General features: G+C 37.2%; 1 protein-coding gene across 2 annotated transcripts in view; it reads left to right on the top strand.

Annotated features, from left to right (window-relative positions):
• Positions 1-13,504, top strand: part of SUPT3H (SPT3 homolog, SAGA and STAGA complex component) — a 376,225-nt gene that overhangs the window by 349,009 nt on the left and 13,712 nt on the right. The gene's annotated exons all lie outside the window — the stretch shown is intronic.

The following is a 13,504-nucleotide window of genomic DNA, read 5'->3' as shown; positions in this document are numbered from 1 at the left end:
GCCTATCTGTCACCACACTGTAATCACGTCCCCTGTGTCAAAGCACAAAACCAGACTGCTGTTACATCACTGGAATTTTAAAGAACAATTTTTCTTACCCTTTTATGTAATCTGGTTGTAGTTCTAGTATTTATAGCATTTTTTTAAACAGGGATGTGACAGTATAAGCTTTTGCATGATTTGTGATTGGTAATATCTGTCTCACTCTTTCCATTAATTTTCTTATATTGAAATCATCCCCAGGCCATGACTAGCCTCATGATCTCAAACCTGACAGGTTTATTATTAAGCTGATTTCAGTAAATAATACATTTTTTTAGAGGAAGCACACCTTTCACATTTATCTCCAAATACAAGCTACTTTTGATGAAACTTAACCGATGACCTAGCATTCTCAGCAGTTTCTTCTTGAAGGAATTCATAGTACTTTCCATTGCTAAATGAGCTTTCTGTAAGACTTCAACCCTAAAGAAGTCATGGATCACATATAATATATGACATACTTTGAGATGCTCCTAAATTAGTCTTTGTATGTTGTTAAATGTAAGTCAGGATTGCTGCTAAGTGCTCCAGATACACATCTAGTGCATCTTTCTCCCAAGTAACATCGTAGTATTGATGAGATTTTCCACTTCCCCATATAGATCTTCACAAATTATATGACACCTATATATTTAAGAATCTTGTCAGGGAATTGCTTCACTGCAATCTAACCTCCTCTGAAAAAGAAGATAATTTAATTCATAATATTTGGATATTTAAAAAAAATAGAAAAATTGATTGGGAGGTGGTTTGCTATTCACATGAAGCTACTTCAAAAACATGAAAATCGGAATTAAAGAATAAAACTTTTGTATCAGAGAAATTTTTAACTCATGATTAGGTTTTATTAGTACATATTTTTGAGATGTCACATACAAAAATTTTAATATTTTTACTCCAAAATGAACTTACCTTTCAATTCCAATTTCTATAGAACTTTTGAGATACCAGTCTGTGTTTTTGGAGCTCACACTCAGTCCTTGCCAATAAGAATATTAGCAGCAGACAGCTGAATATCACTTCACCTTTTTGGGGATGGAAGCCCTGGTTCTTTCATTCGGTAGGATTGTGACCGCATCCTTGAAAAGGCTATGTTTGAAGGCTTTCTGTGTGCATAGGTGCAGGTGAACACACATGCACTTCTAAGTAACGTTATCCCTCTCCCTCAACCCTGGTCCAAATTGATACTTTTGTGTAAATACAAATGGTGACTGTTTCACTGGTTCCTCAGGCATACCTTCTGCGGGTCACAGAGAATACACACAGGGAGGTATTAGAAGAAAGTTCAGCCATTCTTAGTGTTTGCATCATCCCGTCAAGATTTTCCTTTAGGATATGATTCTAGTTATACAAGCACATTCTGAACTTATATCTACAAGGCATCTGCGCTTTAGTCTCCATGTGACTCACTTCCTTACTTCTTTTAGTCCTCTTAGGGGTTCTTTTTGAAAGCAACAATACCTGCTACCTCCTTGAATCCCCTCACCCTGCCATAGTTGTCGTTCCAGCACTTCTTGTATTAGCATGGTGTATATATACTTACTTATTTCTAAGTTGTTTAATTCTACCATAATGAAAGAGTTGATATATTCATCATATATCCCCAGCACTGAAAGAGTCCATAGCAGGTTGTAGGCATTCAATAATGAATGAACATTAATGAATGAACAAATGATAAATATACGTAGGCCAGGACGATGTTTCAGAACTTGTGACCCTTAGTTCCCCAAGAGTCTTCCCAAGATACATTAGACTAGACTAGAGAGGGAACGTCTAATAACTCTTGATGTTTTCAACAGTATAAATACTGCTGTGATTAGTAAATTCATGTAAACACATCAGTTAAAGCCTTTCATTATTACAGATTTTCCCAATCAATGGCTACCAGGAGTATAAGTATTCCCAAGTGGATGTCCTTAATTTTTTTTTAATTTCTTGATGCACAATTTTTTCATCACAATATATTTCTAAATATTCCCTTGTACATAGTTAAGATAGTTCCTAGGCCAAAAATAAAGCTCCTTGGTCGCTATTTACCTTTAAAACGTTGCAGGTATTTTCTAAAGTCCAATACTTGATACTTTCTTTTCTTATATTTTCTTTTAGTGCTTGAGATGAAAATAGCACAGACTTAATGATATCACACTAGCATTTTCCTCTCTAAATGTATCATTTAAAGAAGCCTTTCTAAAAGTACCTTTTAGGACAATTCTTTGTTTTAAGTGACTGTAGCACCCCTGTCTGTTCTGCAAAAGTCAGAGGAACTTCCTCACTGAGTCAGTAGAAGCAGACTTGATCTCACTTTGAAGGTCTCATCCCAGAAAACTGGGGATTTCAGCATTATAGACACAGTCATTTCTGCTTCCTAAGCTGATGTAGGTTTTCTGGGAACTTTCACAGTGGTCCTAGTTTCCAGACTGAGTTAAAACTGGAGAGGTGGAAGAGGCCAGATTTCTTCCAATACCATTAAGTGGGTTACCATCTGTATTAATTGCCTAGGGACTGTTTTTGAAATGTATCACAAATCAAGTGGCTTTAAACAACAGAAATATACTGTCTCACAGTTCTGTAGAGCCAGAACCTGAAATCAAGGTGTCAGCAGGTTTAGTACCTGCTCTGGGCCTCTGCCAGCTTTCAGTGATGGAGAGCAGTTCTTGGTGTTGCTTGGCTGAAAGTGACTCACTCCAGTCTCTCTTCCATCTTCACATGGTGTCTTCCCTGTGCCTATCTTCTTGAAAGTACAGCAGTTCATTGATTATGGCCAACCCTTATGGCCTCATCTTAATCCAGTTATGTCTACTGCAAAGACTGTTCTCAAGATCAAATTCTTTGATACTGGGGAATAGGACTCTAGCATTTCTCTTCAGGGGACATGACTAAACCTGTAACAACATTTAGTTGCCATTATATCAGAATCTATAACTAATTATATATATCAAAATATTATAGATTAATAATATCAAATAATAGTTTCTACTAATATGTCATAATATCATAAATAAAATAACCCTAGTGTAAGACCCATAGAAATAGCCTTATTAATGTCAATTTTATGTTTATTTTATTTTATTTTTATAATCTTATTTAGTTAATGTCATTTTATGAAACAAAATACTCAGTAAGCTTAATTCAGCATGCCATATTAAAGTGGTAGATACAGAAGCTTGGCATTACTTATTAATGATTAAGAATTTTTGACATATTAATTTCTTAAAAATGAATTTGAAAGGCACAGAAATAAAGACTAAGACAGACAGATATACAGAGATCTTCTGTCTGTTGATTTATTCCCCAAATGCCCATCACAGCCAGGGCTGCCGGCTCCCATGTGGGTTGAACCACCACTATTGCCGTTTCAGGCATACACTAGCAGAAGCTGGAACTGGAGCAAGGCCAGACTCAAACATACATTCTAATATGGGATATGGGATATGGCCATCTCAAACACCACTAACTGCTACACTCAACACCTGCCTGGTTTTCAACATTTTAGAAAACGTTCTTTATAACCTAAATTTAGAACAGCAAAATAATGTAATAGCGTCTCTTCAACTCTTCTTGTAAACAAGAGGTTTAACTTGTCTTCATAAACAATACTGATCATGGGCAAATCTGAGGATCCCTTTTCACCTAAATATATTTTATGAATGCCTGCCCTCTCTTTCATGATAGCAGTTGTGCCATTGTTTAAGAATTCTTAAAGAAGTTTATGATAGCAGTTATACAGTTCTGTAAGAAAAACCTAAACTTGAATATTTTTTACTTACTCAAATTATTTACTGAGCATCTAAATATATGACATTATGAGAGCTTTTAGTCTGGGTAAAACAGCATTTAGATGGTGGGAGTTATTAATTAACAATATTAACATTTCCAAATAGAAATATATATTACAGAGTTATTTAATGGATATACATTTGTTAAAGTGAAACTCCCCAAGCATATGATTTGTTATATGTTGCCATAATTAAACTAAAAATACATACTGAATACAAATATACTTTTCACTTCAGTTTTGCATTTTACCAGATACTTCAATGTACATTATCATGATCAAATGCCCAATATCTCCTCTACAAAGTTAGATTACAGCATCATGTTTTCAAGATATAACAACCTTATTTGGTTTTCTTATATTAAAAATTGGACTTTTGAATATCATCATATAATTCTGTTTATATGAAGAATTCGAAAGAAAGCATAGCATCTCCATGTGTTCATTTCATCCTGGGTGGCTAAATGGCTTATAACAGCCAATGCATGAAAATGGCCTAGATTGAATGAATTAACAAAATCACAAAAGGAAACCACTGTAGGAAATAGTTTTACACATGTAATTGCTGAAACCCTCTGGTGAATGTGTCAATCTGTACTAACTAAATAAATTTGTTTATAGACATGTTCTGTATTAGCTTCCACTCTTTCACAGTCCTTTGCCAAACAAAATCCCACTAGAAGTAGGATGTTCACACCCGAGTAGGAGTTTCTTGGATAAATATTTTTACTATATGGAGACCAAAACCACTTTTACAAATTTCAGGCTTTGATTGAAATACTATATTTCTTTAGGTTTTTTTCTTCCATCTTTTCTCCCAGCAGCTACTTGTGTGTTAGTTTGCCTCCTCTCCCCTCCCTGGATTCTAATGCACAAGAGCCTGGCTGCATGAATTGCAAGCCAAGATGTCTCGAGCATGCAAAGGAAGACCAGCCCATTAGTAGATGGACTTAAGAAGTAGAGAAAAGTCCATTTGCATAATAATTCTTCTCTACTCCTTAGTTATTAAACATCATCGGACTACATTTTGTAGAATTCCTGCTTACCTTTCACCTGGGTGAATAAAACACATAAAAATAAAATTCATTCAGCTCATCCTCAAAAATATCATAGTAAGGTTTACCAAAAAATTGCAGACACTGTCTTTTATAAGGATGACTCCCATCTCAACTCTTTTTCAGTAAAGGCTTCTAAGCAAATCTTCAGCTTTATTTTCATTTCTTTGAAAGGCAGAGAAACATGAAATAGGAAGGAAAAAAGAGAGAGAGAGATCTTCCATCCATTGAATCACTGTTTGCTCATGACAGCCAGAGATGGGCCAGACTTGGAACTTAGAGTCTCCCGCTTGGGTGATAGGGATACTTGAGCCATCACCCGCTGCCTCCCAAGATGTCAGCAGGAAGCTGGATTTGGAAATGTTGCTAAAAGTTGAACCCAAGGGCCTCTAGCATGGAACACATCTCAGTTGCTGTGCTAGCCACTATGCCAAACAGTTTGGAACAAGAATCTCAAATTGACATCTTAATTCTTTAGGCATGGACCTAAAGATCTATTTTGTTGATTTGGCTGTTGACTAATAAGGCAACAGTTTTTTAACTGTTCAGCTTCTGTATTTTATGCTGATCCTGAGCCTTTCCACTGTGTTTGAGAGATAGTATGATAAGTCAGCAATTGACGTGGCCAGTAATAGTAGTTGTAACCAGGAAGGGATCTAGGTCTCTGTACCATCCCAGTTACTAGTATCTCAGAAATCTGCCTTTTAGAATAATTAGACCAACGACAAATAAAATGAATATTGTCATTGTTACATACATAATCTATCTGACTTAATAATTGATGCCTTAGCTGAGTTCATCATTTTCTATGATAGTTGTGTTCATGTTCATCTTTCATACCAGAGGTTATATTTCACTTATGATATCTCAAGGTAAATATCTCAAAATAGCCAAGGCAGATCGTAAATGTCCGTGGAAAATCCCATGACCATAAAGGTGTTATAACCCTTACGTGTATAATGTGCTCACAGTAAAAGAATATGCTAGGGAAGGAGAAGGAGGTTTGGAGGAAGTGTAACTTCCCATTGCCCGAATGCCACGTTTAATTTGGAAATAAAAGAATGTTCCAAGTTTAATATAAAATGTAATATATATATATAGCAGTACTGAATAAAATATATTGAATATTGAATTATATACTGAATACTAAATAAAATACAGTAACCTGAGGAATTTTTTTGCATTTTTTGAATGCTTATGTAACATCTATGTAATTTCCTACCTGGATTTTGATGAACACTTGATAGTGTGGGCTGGTGTCTTGTATTGAATCATTATTGACTAGCCTATAGATTGTCATTTGAGAAGAAGACAAGTCCTGCTTTTTCTCCTCTCAGTTTTATCTGGAGCACTCCCTGCCTGTTCCCTTTACATTTCCAACTCTGGTCTCACCAGTCTCCACCTCTACTGTTTCTTACATGGGTCCCATTATACTTTATTTTGTAACTTCCATCACTTTTTCATTTATCATTTAATGTATGTCTTGACCATCAGACTGTCCACCTTAGAGGGCAGGAACCACATCAGTGAACCTACTGTGTGCTCTGCACCTTACAATCTGTGTTTTTGTTGAATGAGTGAGTGAATGACAGGAAATTCACACAGGAATATACTTTCGCAGGTGGCTACCAAATGTGGTTGATTTCATTCATGACGGTGTCCTAATTCTGCATCACAAATTTTTGTATTCATTATCTTCAAAGATTCTCAGAAGCTGTTATTATTTATTTATTATCTAATCAAATTGATGTTGATCTTTGACCAAGTACCTATTGATGCCCATCTTCTTCTTGGATAGTGTTATTTTGTTTTATTTTGTTTTGTTTTGTTTTGTTTTTATGCCACAAAGACCACTGAGGCAGTTTTATTTTTCATTTTACCTGGTATTGTAATTATCTGGGACCCTGAGCATTCAACTGAACGACATGTCTACAAAACAAAGATTGTAAATAATAATAATACTAATACATGTTTTATATTATTTACTATAAGCTTACGTTTCATAACTTACTATAACTTACAAGTTAACTGTTATTTTTGTTTTTTTAATACAGAGCATTTGAACCTTAAATGATTACACATAGCAAAATAATTTGTCAATGTTATTTTTGATGACTTGAACAATTCTGGCAGAACAAGGTGGTTGACTTGATTGATGGATGAGTTTTCATTTTGGGAAGTTAATCAATAAGGAAAAGCTCAGAAATGCTCCCAGTGGGAACTGAAGTCTAATACCAGGGCAGCTGTTTCCTTTGTAGAGCTGTCAGTGATTGGTTTCTAAAGGTGGCTTGGCAAGTGTTGCTGCTGGTTATCTTGTAACATGTTAAGTGTGAGAACTAAACCCAGCTTTTAGTATCTGAGACTGAGCTCAGCCCCTGTTGTCATGGGAAACACATGTTAGCATAGCTCCTTATTGTCCAGAGGAAGTCAAGTTCTCTACAATCAAATGCATTTATTCATTAGGTGGTCATTTATTCAATGCCCTAACTAACTTACCAAGCATTGAGGTAAATCTTGGACATCCAAAGAGAAATTCTCTGCCTGTTGGAGGGAATAGGTCAGTCAAGAGAAATGTGAACTAACTCGTTAGAGCTGAACCCCCCCACCCCCGCAAATTGGTATTTTCATTAATCATTGCAGACTTCTGTGTTTTCATCTAAATTCATATAACATCATGGAATAATTTATTCATGTAAATGATACCCTTTTAGTCTCATAAAATTGCTAAAGATAATCTTTACCAAAAAAAAAAAAGCTTTTTTCTAGATGAACTGTATCAACTATTTAATTATTTTGCTCAACAACAACATCAAAAACATAGCTTTCACATAATATGACATGACTTGGACAGTTAGAGATGGTCATTTTTAGTAAGTGAATTTCATTTAGGCAATTTTGTATTCAGAAATGTCTTGATAATAGCCCAGAAATATAAAAGCCCAATGTTAGCATTCTTTAACAAAGTAAGAATAATCTGATATAAAGTTAGAGAAAAGTATGCATAAAATGACAAGTTCCTTAAGATTTATAGGCCTAGGGTTACTAGGAATAGAATGAGAGTTAATGCTATGTCTTTTTTTCCTGGTTCTGCCAGCTAGAGAAGACCTCTTATTTAAAGGGCAGGGCTCCCTGAACTGTTCTTAAATCAAGACTCTGCTGTTGGAAAAATCGCCCGCCCATCATGGGGTATTTGTAACACGGGGAAGTATACGGAAAGGAGAATGCCTAATGAAGAGTTTTGTTATAACATCATATGATTCTCTGTAATATCAGACTTAGAGGGAAATTATCAAGAGGAAAGTAACATGGCAATAGTACAAACAAGATGTGCCTATTTGTATTTATGTTTGCTAATGAAATTCAGCCATGATTCCCACTTTGATTTTAAGAGTCTTAGACCACTGTTCAGGTTTTTGTTTTGTTTTGTTTTGTTTTCTTGTTATAATTAAATCTGTTGCCCACACGCAGATACAAGGGCAGGAAAGAAATAGAGAATATTTTATCTTTTAAGAAGCTATTGCATTGCTTTGATATGATGCTCCAGAGCTTCAAAGATTTCTAGTATTAAAGCAGAACAATATGTCTCTCAGAGTGCCGTCATATCCTTAGGCAAAGCAAGAAGCCAAGCAAAGGCACGGATTTCAAATCCACTGTGACCCACAGTCAGCAGAGTTGAGCTGGGGCAGATACAGGCCATGAACAACCTGAGTTTGATATGGTCTTACTCAGTGTGGTCTGCAGATTGCAGTCGTAGAGAGAAAAGGCCAATTAAAAGCACACCTGATTGTTACTATAAAGCTTCAGATTGGGGAGGACAGAGAAGGAGACTTGTGATACAGTTTATACATGAGGTTCAGGAAATGCCTATCTCCAACCCAACTCAACTGGGGATTCCAACAAGTAAGACATGTGATAAGGGCTGTGAAACTCCTACTTCTGGTTTACTCTGCTCCCTCCCTTCCTTTTCCTCCCAGTAGAGATCAGCCAGTAAGTATATTACCTTGGCCCTGTTTACTTTTTTCATCCCTGGGAGAGTAGAGAAGAGCTTCTGGCAGAGCCCAGGTTCTTGGGAGCCTGTAGCCCACAAAACATCCAAGATGCATAGTGCCTAGTTATATAGCTATACCTAGTTACTCAGAAGTTAATGGTAGTTTGAGAGGCAATGAATGTATATTGCAAGTGGCATATCAGCCCCTTAAAGATCCTAAAAGATGCATATATTTGACTCAGAACCTTTTAGCCAGGGCTATCTTAATTATTTTGATTTTTTGTCCATTTATCAAAGTTACTATTTGGGGCACTTAGCAAAATTCACTGATTCTCCAAGGGAGATATATTGTATAGCAGAAGAACCAGAAGTAGAAATAAAAGCTCCCAGTGGCCTGGCCTTTTCTCACTACTCAGCTGTCCTACTTGGGACAGCATTAAGTCATTCCCAGCCCACAGTCCCTTCACTTTTGTTCCATTCCCAGGGCTCTTAATATGGAAAAACAGTTTCTCTTGCTACATCTGTTTTCCCCATTATGAACCGAGAAGCTAAGCTCAGAGCTTTGGGAAGAATTAGAACCACCCAATAAGAGCCCCAAACCGGATGCAGAGTCCTTGGTTCTCCTCCTGTGACCATCACTGAGTCTGGATCGCCATTTCTTTATCTGTTCAATGAAGAATTGGAGTAGAAGAGTTCATAAATTCTGATTTCAGAGTTCCAGTGTTCCTTGATTCTGCATTCTAGCAGAAGGTTCATTCAGTTTGAATGAGCAGACTCAATTTCCAGGTTTCTTTCTGCTTATGATGGTCACTTGTGGCTCTGTGCCTCAGCAGCGACATCCCAGCAGCTAAAAAGGAAGCCTGCAGGGAGGAGCCTGAGACTGACCCATCTGCTGCTTGTGTAAAAACTGCAATCTCAAAACCATAATTTCTGTGTCTTCTACATTGCTTTCATTAATGCCAACATTAGACTTTCCATTAGGAATTACTGTTTACTACATAGACAGGACACACTCTGAAACCATTCCATTTATTGACAAATCGATTGTGAGATCCCATTAATGAAATACTCGTCCATTCTTTATAGGTGCTTCTAAAACCTGCCAAAACCTGAGTCCACAAAGACCAATTGACTTTCAAGGACTGAAGCTGGAGTTTCTTTTGCTTTTAAAGCTCTCCAGGTGATTTTGACGCACAGTGTTCCACACTGTGATACTCTGCTTAAGGCCAGTTTTGAATACCTGTAAATGGAAAATGATTTTGACTTAAGGTTCATCTCAGGCCTCTGAAGTATTGTGTCAGGCTGATCTAGTTAAATTCAAAGTAAAAATTTAATTTGCTCTTTATATGATGTTTAGCAAAAAAAGGAACTTGTTAAGACTAGGAAAACATGCTTCCTGAGTGGAGTAAATTATGCCATATTTTAAGGGGGGTTGTTTTGTTTAAGACAATGTGGTAGAAAGAAAAGAACACAGGCCCTGCGTTTTAAATCCTGAATCTACCACTGACTAGTCATGTCACTTTAAAAAACGAGAACATGAGACTTTTCTTACTAGTTGTGGTAGGGCTCAAATTAGATATGGACTCGAAGGCACTTCGTAAACCATAAAACCACACATCTCAGCATTTTTTTAATCTTTGCCCCTCCCTATTTTGAGAAATACATAAATCTCATGCCTCTTAAAAATGTTATTTGAAATTAAATATTGTGACTAAAAGTAAAAAAGCAGACCAAAGGCCGCTTTGTTTTCTGCCTCCTTGGGAACGACCTCTCAATCCATTTTCCTTGTGGTAATTCAAAATGTCAACATTAGACTGGAAATTCAGGAACATCAAGGACCGTGTGACCTGTCTTGCTATCCCATGTGCCACCAAGCGTTGAAGGAAGGACTCAGTAAAAATTGACTAAAATCAGCAAGTTTGTAGGAATTCAGACAGTAGAATCGAAATCCTCCTTATAAAGTCTTTGAGAAATGAAGTATTTACCAGAGAATTTTCTGGAACCTGCTACAGTGAAATTCTTACTATGTTTTATCTAAATTTGAGAAAGCAGAAAATAATAAGGAAAGTGATTAATGAGAATTAAAAACTATGTCTGAACCAGGGGGGAGAAATTACCAATAGTTTATGCTTTATTAGTTCAAAAGGCACAAAAGTTATAACTACAGGATAAGTTTTCTGACATATTTATCTTCCTTTACACGAGATAAATGTTCATCTTTGGCTTCTTAATATTAGTTTGTATTCTTCAAAATGTACCAATTGATATTGACCTAGTAAAAAAAAAAAAGAGAAGTAAGCCACTTGGGGATTCTGGTCATTTCTTATCCATATACAGATAACCAAAAGAGAAAAATAATTTTAGAAGCAGGCTTGTGGCACAGTGGATTAAACCACTGTTTAATCTGCCGTTGGTTGAAATTGCCTACATCCCATATCAGGGTGTCTGAGATCAACTCCCACCTCTGTTTCCAATCCAGCTCCTACCAACACATCTAAGAAGCAGCAGATAATTGCCCAAACGTGGATCCCTACTGTCCACACGGGAGACCCTGATGGAGTTCCTGGCCCTCAGCCTGGCTCATCCCAAGCTCTTGTGGTTATCTGGGGAGTAAACCAGCAAATAGAAGACCTTGTTCTCTTCCCCCATCCCCATCACTCTACCTTTTCAATAGATAACTATTTTCTAAATCACAATTTTAAAAACTCAAGAGCTGATGTGACTTACAATTGAAAACAAAAACCAAAAAGCTAGAAACTACAGTTGTCCCTTAAAAGAATATTAAATGTCATTTTTGGTGCCAACTTTGAGAGGTGTTAAAATATGTAAACTTTTCATCAGATTCACAAAAGCACTAATGGTTGAGAAGAGACCTTCATCAGATCGTCGGAATAAAGTTTCAGTAGTACCTGGTCCAGCTGGTTAGTGGGCAGGTCTGATTGAGATATTGATTAAATCAGAACTCTTCCTGGCGAGTAGAAGTCCAGGTAGTTTCTAGTCGGAGACTCGCTCTTACTAACCAGGAGTGTCTGTAAAGATGCAGAAACTGAGACCCATTCATGGGACCTGACATAAGAAAGCCAGTGGGATACACAGTATTTCCTGAGAATGTGGCCTCTGGAAGGCCTTCATGCCAATCCATGTTTAAATATAACTTGAGCGTTCTCAACACAAATAGAGGAATTCACAGTTGACACAAAGATGAGTTGTCTTCATCCATCTTCTGGGAATGTTGCTTACTCAGGAACAGATGCCAAATGTGGGAGGTTCCCATCATGGCCCTACACAGGCAGTTTACATCCTTTGTACATCAAAAGGAAAGCAGTGAGTCATGGTGGAGGACCCTAGGGGATTGCTTTGCTGTAATTACACTTTACTAATTACACATGATTATTCCTTCTTTATTTTAGAATTAGAATAGAAATAACTCATTGCAAAAAATCTAGGTCAGCTCTCAACTTTGGTTTTCTCATTAGATTTGACTACGTGAAAATCTATGTTATTAAGTAAGCCAGTCAGATTTCAGTTGTTTGCAAAACACAATGGTAAGTCAACTATGAAAGTGAGCTGATGTTTCCAACATGACCTTTTCAGTACCCGAGGGAACCATATTGTCCACCCCAGAAAGGTTAAGCCTGGTTACTTTGCAGGTAAGCGCAGCCAAGACTCAAACCCCTAAGCCAGAACCTGCTTGCTGAAGCACTTCCACCACTCGCTTTTTAGAGAAACCCAGCTGTACTCCCAGAGCTGATTTATCTACATGTAAAAACCATTGGTGTGCTTTAAATATGGTGTTACATTAAAGGTTGACACTGTTGCTGTCAAACTGAAAATATTAGGGTCAAAAAAGCTGAAAGTGTTACTTTGGCTTAATCCTCTGCAAGGCAGTCAAGGTGGTAAGGGCTCTTCACAGTCTGAGGCGGCTCTGCCTGCAGATAGGGGAAGACACCCCATCCATTCTGACGAGTTATTTGTGGCTGTCTGAGGATGTTGTGTAGTGATGCTCCCCAAGGCAGCATCTGAGGAAGGAGAATTGGAATTGTCTAGTCCCCAGTAGGAGGACTTTTTGCTGTACTCCAGAAATGTACTGCAGCATAGATAGCCCGATGATTAGGAACAAACTCATGGAGAGCTGGCCAAGGAATGAAACTCGGAATGTGCCCCTGTTTCCCCATCCTAGCTATGCTGATCCAGAGTGGGCTTGTGTAACAGCATGACCACGTAGATGAAATCCTAGCCAGGCTTGCAAGGCCTGACAGCCACAGTAAATCCTCTGTAGGTAGGCGCTTTCAAAGAAGGGTCTCAAGATAACTGAGTTTTATGACTAACAAAAGGTTATCCATTCTAGAGTTCAATATTTAAAAAAAGGTTATCCAGAAAAGTGTGTGTTCCACCTTGTGTTAAAGGAAGTCTTTCTCAAAAGGTTAGGTTCACTTTCTGTTTTTTGTGTAATTGCAAATGTAGTGTAATCATTTTTAAAAATTAAGACTCTTCTGTCCCCCCATAGCGGTATCTTGATTTTAAGAGGTCATTCTGTATTTCCTGTGATCTGGCTATTGACGGTAAATTTGTTGGGCTAAAAGTGGAAACTGAGGAACAGCCCCAAAGTTACTAGTTTCAGGAGAGAAAAATTTCCTAATACAA

Source organism: Ochotona curzoniae, unplaced genomic scaffold, assembly GCF_017591425.1.
Source record: "Ochotona curzoniae isolate NIBS_2020 unplaced genomic scaffold, NIBS_Ocur_1.0 contig_3819, whole genome shotgun sequence".
Lineage (NCBI taxonomy): Eukaryota > Metazoa > Chordata > Mammalia > Lagomorpha > Ochotonidae > Ochotona > Ochotona curzoniae.
Note: the sequence above shows the minus strand (reverse complement) of the source record. Positions and strands in the feature narration are given on the sequence as shown.